This window comes from Aplidium turbinatum, chromosome 2 (assembly GCF_918807975.1).
Source record: "Aplidium turbinatum chromosome 2, kaAplTurb1.1, whole genome shotgun sequence".
In the NCBI taxonomy this organism is placed as follows: domain Eukaryota; kingdom Metazoa; phylum Chordata; class Ascidiacea; order Aplousobranchia; family Polyclinidae; genus Aplidium; species Aplidium turbinatum.
Window position 1 is genome coordinate 15,469,958 of NC_137473.1, and position 11,285 is coordinate 15,481,242.

The window sequence follows — 11,285 nt, forward strand, 5'->3', positions numbered from 1 at the left end:
CATATTTTTCTAAAGTTGCAGAAAACTGTAAGATAGGCTATCAGACAGGTGTTTTGTAGATGCCACGGGTGTTGGTGCAGTAGTTTTCTCACTATCCATTGATTCATTCTTTAACATAACGAGCCAACGTTGTTCGTGGTATATCATATTTTTTCACCGAGTTTCGAACAGAAATATTTTGTTTCAAAACATCTTCGACAGCTTTGTTGAGATTTTCAGAAGTAAACAACCCTGTTTTATTGCTAGTTGTTTTAATTTCTGACATCTTTAGTCTGACTACATAAAGGAAGACGTTGTTGAACAATTAGCTAGTGACCCACTGGTCAAACAGGTGGGTGGTCCGTTGGTCAGATACATGATAGTTCTTGGATTTTATGATCTAGTTTAATGATGGATAAAATTTAAACATTTAACTCATTGCAATTTCATTAATCAATGAATAAGCAATCAGCAAACAAAAAATAGTCTTGAAAAAATAAACCGATGGGTGAAAAAAATTGCAGAAAAAAAATGTTCAAAATTTACTTTCTACCTTGTAAAACATACTATCCTTCATACCAATATGAAAAAAAATCACAGGTCCTTGCAAGGAAGATTTCCAAAACCAAAAAGATTAATCTTGATACCACAATAACATTTTTTGTGCTTCCAACTTTCAATTTAAGAAATAGAAGGGTGGTCCGTTGGTCGTACCCTGTCCGTTGGTGGAACATCTCCCCTACTTCATGCCATTTCTCTAAAAAAGTCTTCAAACCGCCTAGACCCAAATTTCACACATTCTATCGAAATTAGTGACGTGAAATCTAATACTTTTCATGCGTTTCCCGCGGGCCACATTGTATTGCTTCGCGAACCAAATTTGGCAAAATTGGAAGTATTTCCATTGGAGACACATAAGTGGTCTCTGAACTAGCTGAATTCCGAGCAGAAGTTACGCTGGAACAAGCTTGATGTGCAGCACTAACGTTGGGTGTTTCGAAGGTTGCGGACAACTGATTCGTGTGTTCATTGATTTCTGAAACACAGTTTTCAGCTTGAATCCCAACACGTAACTCTAAAGGTCGGTTGGTTATTTCTGATGGAGCAAAATCTATGTCAGTGAAAATGTCTCTGTACACAGGATATATCCCTGTTGTCTCAAAACCGGCAGCAATATTTTTGTGGGAAAAAGCATTTTCATAGGCTTGGTTTGTAATGCCAGACACATCATATATACTACAAACCTTTCCAGGATTATTTATTTGCCAGGAACTCAATGCTCTGTTGTAGTAGGCCTTAAACGGGCCATACACAGGCACACAGCCATGTCCAAAGGCTGTAACTAATGAGATGTGTGAGCCTGAAGGTGTAAAACTAAATAGAAAAGTAGGCCTAATGGATAATTTTAATCAAATAATAGCTCATTTTGTCCAAGTAACTGATTTAATAATGCACGTTTAGCAATTCAAATTCAGAAGTAAGATTTCAGCAGCCTGCAACTTGAGGTAAGGTGAGTTGAGTCACTGCCTCAACTAGCTCTGCAGCTATTGACTCAACCAACCCCAATCCTTCCTCCTGACAATTATTGAACATATTATCTATACGTAAAGCTTTATCGGTCTTACACAAATGTAGCCTACTATGCTTAAGATAGCTATAAACTATATGAAACTTTGACGCTATCTTCGCTTACGCCTAGCATAGCTTCAGCATCCCGATCAACTTTGAGCTGAAAATATTTACTTTTTAGTCCAAAAAATGGCATTTTGCTGACTGTATAACCTGTATAACTTGCACGGCTGCTAAAGCAAGATGGACGCAGTTACCCATAATGCTTATTGTTTCTAGCAATTAATCTTCACGAAGTCATGCTTGCCTAGTTAGAAAACAATGGTGACTCAACTAACCCACTGACTCAACTAACACCACCTTCCCCTACCAAAAGGGGTCCGCCAAAACAAAAAGATTGAGAATCACTGCTGTAGAAGAAGAGGTGGTAAAGCTGAACATTAGATGGAGTGAAAACGTTCTTGTAGCAAACGTATTGGTTTACTTTTGTTAACTTTTCGTTTATTGGATCACGATCATGATCACGATCACGATCATTAAAGATCATGATCACGACAAATTTTGTCGTAGCCTACCGTTGTAGGCTTACTGTAATACAAATGACGCATAGGCCTACTGTATAGTAAAAATTGTCCTGTTTTGAGCACTAATTTTTGAGCACTAAAGTTACTGCAATGACCTCATAAGCAATTTTATGGCCACATTGACTGCTTTTCTGCTTCAACTCATAAAGTTTTAACTAGAACTTGCTTTAGTTACCGGCAAGTATTTTCTTGCTCTCTCTAAAGAAAAGAAAAAAATCAACAAGTTTGCTTATGTTTACGAATGTGGCAGATAATTTTTTTATTTTATTTTTTTATAATAAACCATATCCAAACCCTAAACACGTTCTTCTTTCTCAAAATACGTGCGTGCTCAGCTGGTACTCATTTTTCACGAAAGGGACAGTTGTGGTTTTGAACAACTAGTGTTTAGGGAAGTGAATACGTTTAGGATGGAAGATGTTTAGGGTTTAGAAAAGTGGACTGTCCCGCTTTACTCCGTTTTCACCTTCACCCCTGGAGCTAATTTTTTTATCGGCGCTTAATTGTAACTTTTTTCTTTGTTTAAAGCAGTCTGTTTATCAACTGATCTGCCTGGGCGTTTCTTACGCATAGTTGTTCGACTTGTTAAGTGTATTTGTTTTGCAAGGACCTGTTGACTGAATCGCTTTAAACCGACAATGTTGTAAATCTGACTTGCCTTAAACGTTGGAAACTACTTTTCATCTTGAAAGCAGTTACAGCAGGCCAGGTAAATATCAATAAAGTGCAGAAGAATTTTCTATTTCGTATCATGCAGATAAAGTAAGAATGTGCATGCAAATACCAACTGTTGAGTGTCTATATTCCAGCAAAAAAAATTAAAAGTACCGTAGATTCAGTAGAAGATCATACATGTGTCAACTTTAACAAATAAAATGTGCGTTAATATTTTCACAGTTTTGCAAGCGGGTTATGTAAAAGGAGTAGACTAATAGTAATAGACTATGTTGGAAAAACGACTTTATTGATGAAGCATTGAATATTTCTTTTATCAATTAAGCTGCTTTTTTGCTTATCTACTGCATTTGATAGAAACAATAATCGATCAAACCTATGTAGCCTAATCTTTGAAATATTATGCACTAGAACGTTAAAATTTCAATTTGTAAAAACATCACCAAAAAATAGTAGCTTATATTTGTGTGTAGGTTGTCTCCTATAATGGTAAGCTACGGACCGGTGGTATAGGATGATTGGTAGTTTAAACGTATTGAAGCTTATCATGCATAATGGAGGAGGGGATTTGAATTAGCATAATCTCTGCCAGATTTGATAACGGTTTTAGCCTTTGAAAATAATATTTTTTCACAAAATGTTATCTTCAGCTACGCCAGATTCGTAAACGTAAAATGAGAATAAAAGGTGAAAGGTGAAGCGATTTGTACAAACGCTTTATACAGATATTTCAGCTTAAGCAAACCTAGTTGACGAGACAAGTGGCAAGAACAACTAGTATGACAAGTATGATCGAGAATGGCTCAGGAAGTTACTTCAAAATTTGTACGGTGTTTGTCTAATTTTGGAGAAACATGAATTTAAAGTCTGATTAAGTTAGTTGACTTTGATGACTTACTTGATAAGTGCAACATACAGTAGCGTTGGCAGAGGTCCAAGGGTTTGTGTTGGACTCTAGCCCTGGATGATTCTATGGGCCCGTAACCTTTCTAAGGGGGCCGGAACTTAAAGAAACCACCGCGTGTTCTTGCGATATAGACTAGTGCCTTTTTTGAAAAGTGTTTTGATTTGCAGGCGGAGGATCTCATTGGTACCGGCACAAGTTATTTTCATTAGTTTGATTGACAGAACTTGTTTTGTGGTGAAGATTTATTTATCTAAGACTTTGTGTTTTCCAACGTTCATAAGAAATATGCACAATGTTAGATCAACTGCATCAGAATGAAAGAAACGTTTGAATGTAGAAACTATTGTAGCTAATTTACAATTAGCCCCCTTCTAACATTTTCATTCGTTGCATCATAGCCGTACGAGCCAGGGGGGGCAGCCGCCCCCCCTGTTGTTTCAAAACGTCGCGAATCCGGGCAAAATATTAAAATTATTAGGGCAAAAATTGCTATATAAAAAGCTACAAAATTGCATGAATTAAGAAAAACTATAAATTAATATCTTTTACCTATCAAACTAAGTACAGCCTCTTATTTGCACAAGAAATGTGCCGCAAAATTTTCATTTGGCACACCCGTACTGATGTATTGTATTGCATGGTGATGAAACTATAGTATGAAATGCATTTAACCAACTGCATCATGCCAATTTGGGCAGCCACCAAAATATGTCTCTAATACTTTTGTGAAACTGCCCAAATCAAAACACAAAATTTGCTATATAGCTAATTTTATTAATTTTCACAAATGCATCATGTTGATTTGGGCAGCTGAAATCATGAAATTATTTGATGAAACTGATTAGTCTGTCTGTTTATGCAACTGCCCAAATTAGCGTGAGGCAGTTTACCCAAAATGAACAAATTCATTAATTTTTCCCATTTACATAACTGTATCGTTTAGATTAAGGCAACAAAAAATATGAAATTATCTGATCATAGTCTATTTATAAAACTGCCCAAATTGGCATGATGCTGTTGCCTCGCATCAAAATGTACAAAGTCTTTAATTTTTTTCATAATATCCATAAATGCATCATCTTGATTTGGGCAACTACAAAATATGAATTTATATAAATCTGCTGAATAGCCTACCGGTACTTTTACAAAACAATTCGGGTGAGGAGGTCACAGTACTTTTTCAACCATAAATGGACATAGCTAAGCAACACCACCACAACATTTAACAAAAACATGTTATATATACCTGTTAAAAGTACTGTAATGTTAAGGTGTTGCTTAGCTTTGTTTGGTTACTTTTATAAAAAGGTTCTGCTACTATTTGGCGAGTTCCCTATTCGGCCAGAGCCTTTTTGGGCGAGTTTCCTATTCGGCGATTTTTTGAAAATCCAACGACGCCTTCTGCAAATCCGATGATTGAATATATTCAATATTCAGACATTGAATCAATGTAAATACGAACTGTTAGGCTAATTGGGTTCTTTGAATCCTACGTCACTGTCTGTATGCAAACTTAGAATATATTAAACTTAGTTATTTTTGTCATCAAATTACCTAGCCCAGGGGTCACCAACCTTTTTTGCATGCCGGCCACTTTGGCACTTAGGAGAGCTATGGCGGGTCGCACTAATAAAATTTTAGGTAGGTTGACTCTTATGCTAGAAAAGAACGCATTTCGTACCCAGTGTCCAGCGTTATAATACATATTGTTAATATTTATCTTAGAATACCGCAATATAGAATACATCAGAATATTCGTCGCCAAGCAAGAGTGGCGTTGTCACTTCGCTTCACAAAAGATATCTTGCCATTGACAGTTTCAGAAAATATAGAAATGTTTGACACATGGCAATACAGGCAACAATAGTGACCTGCAAACATATCAGCGAAAAATAGGCTCCAATAACAGGGAGAAAGAAACCAGGCACCATGAAACAAACGCTTGTGGAAATCACCGAAAAAACGTTTCTATTGTAACTCATGAGCAGTGTTCCCTCTAAAAAAGCGATGAGTTGGTTTTTCATGCTTTTTGTGAGAGTCTATAAAACCGTCTTTCCTTGATTATTAGAAAAATGTCACTTGCGGTACTTATAAGCATGGCAAGAATTGTTGATTAACAACATTTTTCAGTTCTAAGCTAAATATTTTCATAATACCAGAAAAAGTCTTTAAATTTATATATAATATTATTCCAATTTATTATAAATGGAGTTGGCACATCGACTTATTTTGCCAACAAAAACTTGCTTAAAGGAGCACTGCTTGTAAAACCCAATAACGATGAAACGCACACTAGTGTTTACAGGACGTTTACAAACTTAAAATAAGCAAACCTATGCTCACAGACATTTTCGAAATTCGAAAACAGACGTTTAAAGCAACCACTGGAACATTGTGGCTGGACATCGTATTGGAATAACTTTAAACGACCCCTACCAAGAACTACAATATGATTGGTCGGTTGGTGGAATCGTATGCAAAGCGAAAATATGCTTCCCAGAAAGTATTTTTTGCCTTCCTGCTGTTTAACTCCTCAAGAAAAGTATTTTTGGTTATACTTGTGCGCTGATACCTTCCGCGGGCCGCACATAATCAGCGTGGCGGGCCGCATGCGGCCCGCGGGCCGCCAGTTGGTGACCCCTGACCTAGCCTAACTATATTTTTAGAAGTAGTGCTGTCAGACCTTTTTATTTTTGTTACTAAAATTCGTATCATCAAAACTACTTTAATTGATTGAACAAAGTTTATTTGAACAGAAGTAGTATGTCTGTGTTTTATTACATTTAATTATAATTTCTCTATTGTTATGTACTTTTTTCTGAATCCTCATGGTCACCCTGAGCCGGTTTCCTGCAATGTTTATTTTTCTGAGTCTTTTATGACATCACAACTGAATATTTAAGTGGCCTTGTTTATTATTTGTGGTGTGTAAAACAATATTTGTTACTCCTACTTACCATGCTCTTCAAAGATGAATTCATTTGTTCTATCTTGAATACTTTGGTAAGAAGTTCTAGCTAGCTGGTGATTAGTGGCGTAGCCAAGGGGGGGAGGGGGGGGGGGTATTGCAAAGAGCGAGTTTTGCCATTACCAAGCATTCAAATATCTCAGCCAGGAATTAGCAACAAGAAAACATAGAGAATTGTAGCTTTATTTCTGAAAAATGCCGAAGAAAACATGATCTTATCCTTTTGCTATGCCACCGGACAGCATCATTTTACAGGAATATTCATAACCACATTTTTGTTGAATATGCTCTCAGAATGCACCAAATTCAAAGTAATTTTTCAAAATTTTCTGGGGGAGGCCCCCCAGACCCTCCCACTGCTGGGTGTCATCATAAGCGAAACACGCCCTCAACCCCCGCCCTTTCAAAATTACTGGCTACGCCACTGCTGGTGATCTTGTTATGTTACTTTTTCACTGTTATCATCAGGGATAGTTATCATACACCGCATACATTATATTTGGGCAATTTCTAAAAAAGCGTGCACATTTGGGCAAATTTACTTTCTGCCCCCCCAAAATGCTTTGGTCTCGTACGGCTATGCGTTGCATCATCATGAATAATTTTTGTTGTTAAAATTTGAAGTGGAAAGTACTAAAATGGGCAAAGCTTAGAGTTAGACATTGCGCTTAATTGGACTTGGAAATACAAGATCGAGTTGTTCTTTTCTATCGGCATTGCGTTTGGACAAATTTGGCGCTACATCATTTCAATAACGGTTTTCATTATTAAACATAACGTGATGCCTAAGATAGCCGACAATATTGTGAACTAGATATGTTATCTTTAAGTCTGTCTGGGCCTAAAATAATTAGATGTTCAACAAAATTACAATATTTTGGTTTTCACAACAAAAAACAATACAGGAAATTTTGATAGCAGTGCATGCTTCTTCTTGCGTTTGAGGCCGCCACAGATCACATTGTTACATCCAGGCGCAGCAGCCAATGGATTGTGTATTCATCGAGCGTTGTTAGGTCCACATGTCTATCTTGTGGTCGGTATACAGGACATTGATAGATAATGTGGTGTGCAGTTTGAAAATCTGAGCCACACGCACAAAATGGTGAATCGGCGAGGCCCCACTGGAACATGTTGCTGCTAAAACGGCCCACACCAGTCGGCAGGCGATTGAGCTTCACCCATTCCTTCCGGGGTAGTTCTGCTCCTGGTGGGGTGTTGGTATTGGGAAAGACTGTGAATTGGGTTGGTCTCGCAACTTCTCTCCATTCACGGTTCCAAACTTCGGAAATATGGAAGTTCGATTTGCACATAGCTGCAGCATGTCGGGAGAACGGGCGTCGAGATTTCAAGCGCTGGGGCTTTTGGGAGTGCGAGTTTAGAACAATCTGGTTGAGGAGGTGGTCATCCCTTGACATAGCTTGTAGGACCAGACTACGTACGTGGTTTTCTCTACGAAGTCTACCTGGGGCGATGCCTGATAGTACCGGCAGAAAGTCAGTGGGAAAACGTTGTGCATGTGCATGCTGAGATTATTATGCATGTGCATCATGCATATGCATGATGCACTGCACAATAATAATCATGTATGTGCATGATGAGATTATTATTGTGCATGCTGAGATTATTATGCTCTAATAAGCTTTGATTGAACTACAGTAAATAAGAATTAGATCATGCATAATTAAATGCTAGGCATGAAAATAAATTGAGTTTCTGTCAAACTTGTTTAAGGTAGCTGTCGCCGAAAACTAAAGGCTTTTAAACTGTAGACAACGCTATGTGAACAAATAAGATGCAGCTCACCAGAAGCCTATCGTTAGAATTTCAGCCAACAACGGCTGCCATTTTGACATCGTTTTAACCTCTGGCGATGTTAAAACAATATAAGGACGTCAATTTGTTGAGATTAGCCTACTTCTCAAAATTGTTGGCCAATGTTTGGGAGTTAGTCTCTGCGTATGTGCAAAACAAAAGCACTGTGGTACCAGGCGATGATAAAACTAACAGGTTTGAAACAGCACCAGTCTGTTAGTAGCATGAAGCAGTGTACAACTGATAAAAAATAACAATCGATGACTTACGAACTTATTACCTATAATAGAAAGCATTCAGGCTAAGAATCTCAGAACGGACGAATTTAGAATTGATTCAATTTCTGCCAGGTTTGATTACGGTCTTAATTTTTTGTAAATTAAGCAATCTTTATACAATGTTTATCTTCATATATCGTTACTTTGCAAACGTGAAATGCCAACCAAAAAGGTTAAAAAGTGAAAAGGTCGTTAGTAACATCTAATAAAAGCATTTCTTTGATAGCAAGCCATGTTGATGAGTAAAGTCACAAGTATAAGAAGTGTAATGGCGACAGTGCAAGACATTGCTGTAAAACATTTGTGGACGTTGTTGTAGTATTGTAGTAACCTCTTAGAAAAAACACTATTTCGAGTTACAGAAGCAGCAGCTTGGTGCAGCTTATGACAATCTGGTTTAGTTGATGAAAATTTCTGCATGACGGCACTGTTTACTGTTTCTGCAAGAGTCAAATACAACGTTTCTGTGACGGCACTGAAAACCTACAGTAGGCTAACTTAAGCATACTGTCTGCTTGAAGGGATGACTGTCTTATTATCAATTAGTAGCCTATAAGATGCCTTGTCAATAACGCAGCAACAGTTTACCTGCCTCATTTTATAATTAGAAATCGATTTCACTATAGCATCTTCATTCTTCAGTATCACAACTACGCTGGGCGTTATTATTTGTATCGTTATCCTTTAGTGTAGTCTGTATTGTGTATCATATCATCTTAGTCTTCTTCATTAACGTGCTTTCAACGTAAGTGATAGTACAGTTAAGTGGTGTTTTAGACAGATCATACTGTATCGAGAATGCTATCATTTTGACCCAAGAGAGTTGAGCGAAATCTTTTTACATCTAGGTCTCGGTCTATCCCTGTGACGAGATTGTTTGTGCAAGTTAATGCAAATTTTTAACACGTATGAAATTTTTAAATTGTACAAACTTTCAGAGTTGTGTAAATTTTTAAAACAAGCTTGGTTAAGAACAGTAGATAAGACCAGTGTCGGTCTTAGGGTATTGCGGGTCCTGTGCGGAATATGCTTTGCGGGCTCCAATGACAATGATCCAATTTGTTTTACGTAAATCGGTTTAATTTTACTTGGTTACATAAATATGCATAAAAAGCATGAATGAAGATACTCTAGGCCTACATCAAAAACACAAAATTTTTGTGTTAGTCGTAATAAATAAGTCAACTTCGTACATAATTTATGTTGACGTATGATAAAAAATCATTTAAGTTTGTTTACAATACTGTTTTGTGATTTCTACAAAAACGTTTGCCTTTTTTAATTGACATTTGCATAACAATTATTTGAGCAAACAATCAAAGATAAGTTCAATCGTAATAAAATTTTTGAAACATGCTGAAAGTTCTTGCTCAAACTTTTATCCAATTTGCCCAAATTTTCGACTAAGTGAAAAGTTTGGAGATTGCGGTTATATTCCCTGCACCCGCAGCTCCTACGACTATGTTTAAGGATACCGGTAGGCCTAATTGCTTGCAAATTAAATCAATTTTTTTCCATTTGAAATGATAAAAGTTAATGTATTTTCAAAGTAAATTGGTGTCCTCTAATTTGCGGGTCCTGTGCGATCGCACGGTTCGCACACCCCAAAGACCGGCACTGATAGGACTCTGCGAAAGCGGTCACCGTCGACCTCTGCATGCTCTTTCATACAGTTAGTCAAAGAAACCACTTTGTTTGTCTTTTTGTGAAACAATCAAATGTCAAATGATGTCAAAGCCATGTGAGATAAGAAAATGATTGATTTTTCCGAAAATAAAATCACTTCTTTTTACCGTAGTTTGATTAAACATTTACACAGATGCACTAGAGACTGTGTATTAGGCTTATACACTATGCAGTATGTACCTGGTGATCTCCTTTTGTCTAAGGGATATCATACTAAAAATTTGCTTGAAGGAAGTATTGATAGTTCATTTCTTGTAACAAAACGAGTTGGCTATTGGATGTAGCAAAATGTACTTAGATTAAAAGAGTTGGTGTTATCATTTGGAATCGTTTCTTAGGTTAGCTTAAACAATACAGGAAATTTTTGTTAGCTTAGGTATCGTTTCTTAGGTTAGTTAAAACCTATCAAAAATTGGGAAGTTTATACCCTTCACCAGCTTGTTTCCAACCATTTCTGTTTTAAATATTACCTGTTTTATTTTGTCGCTGATAGTAATTGCTTAAATTAATACCCAAAATATAATGTGTTAATTACAATTGTTTGCATTATTCAATATTTTCAGCTGTAATCAGCGTGTAGAGAACAACATAAGTGTTTGGCGTACATTATTAAATTACGTTATTTATATTGCTTGTTTTAGTATCTAAACAGTTATTTTTCAGGACGTTTTCATTTCAAACGCTACACCGAAAGCTTAGTGTTTCTCTAGGGAGCTTATTCAAATCAGTCTAAACGCCATCATCGTAAAAATATTTGCAGCTGTACAGTAAGCCTACAGAACTGTGTGCACGAAAATGTATAGCAAAAAGATTGTGTAAGGACC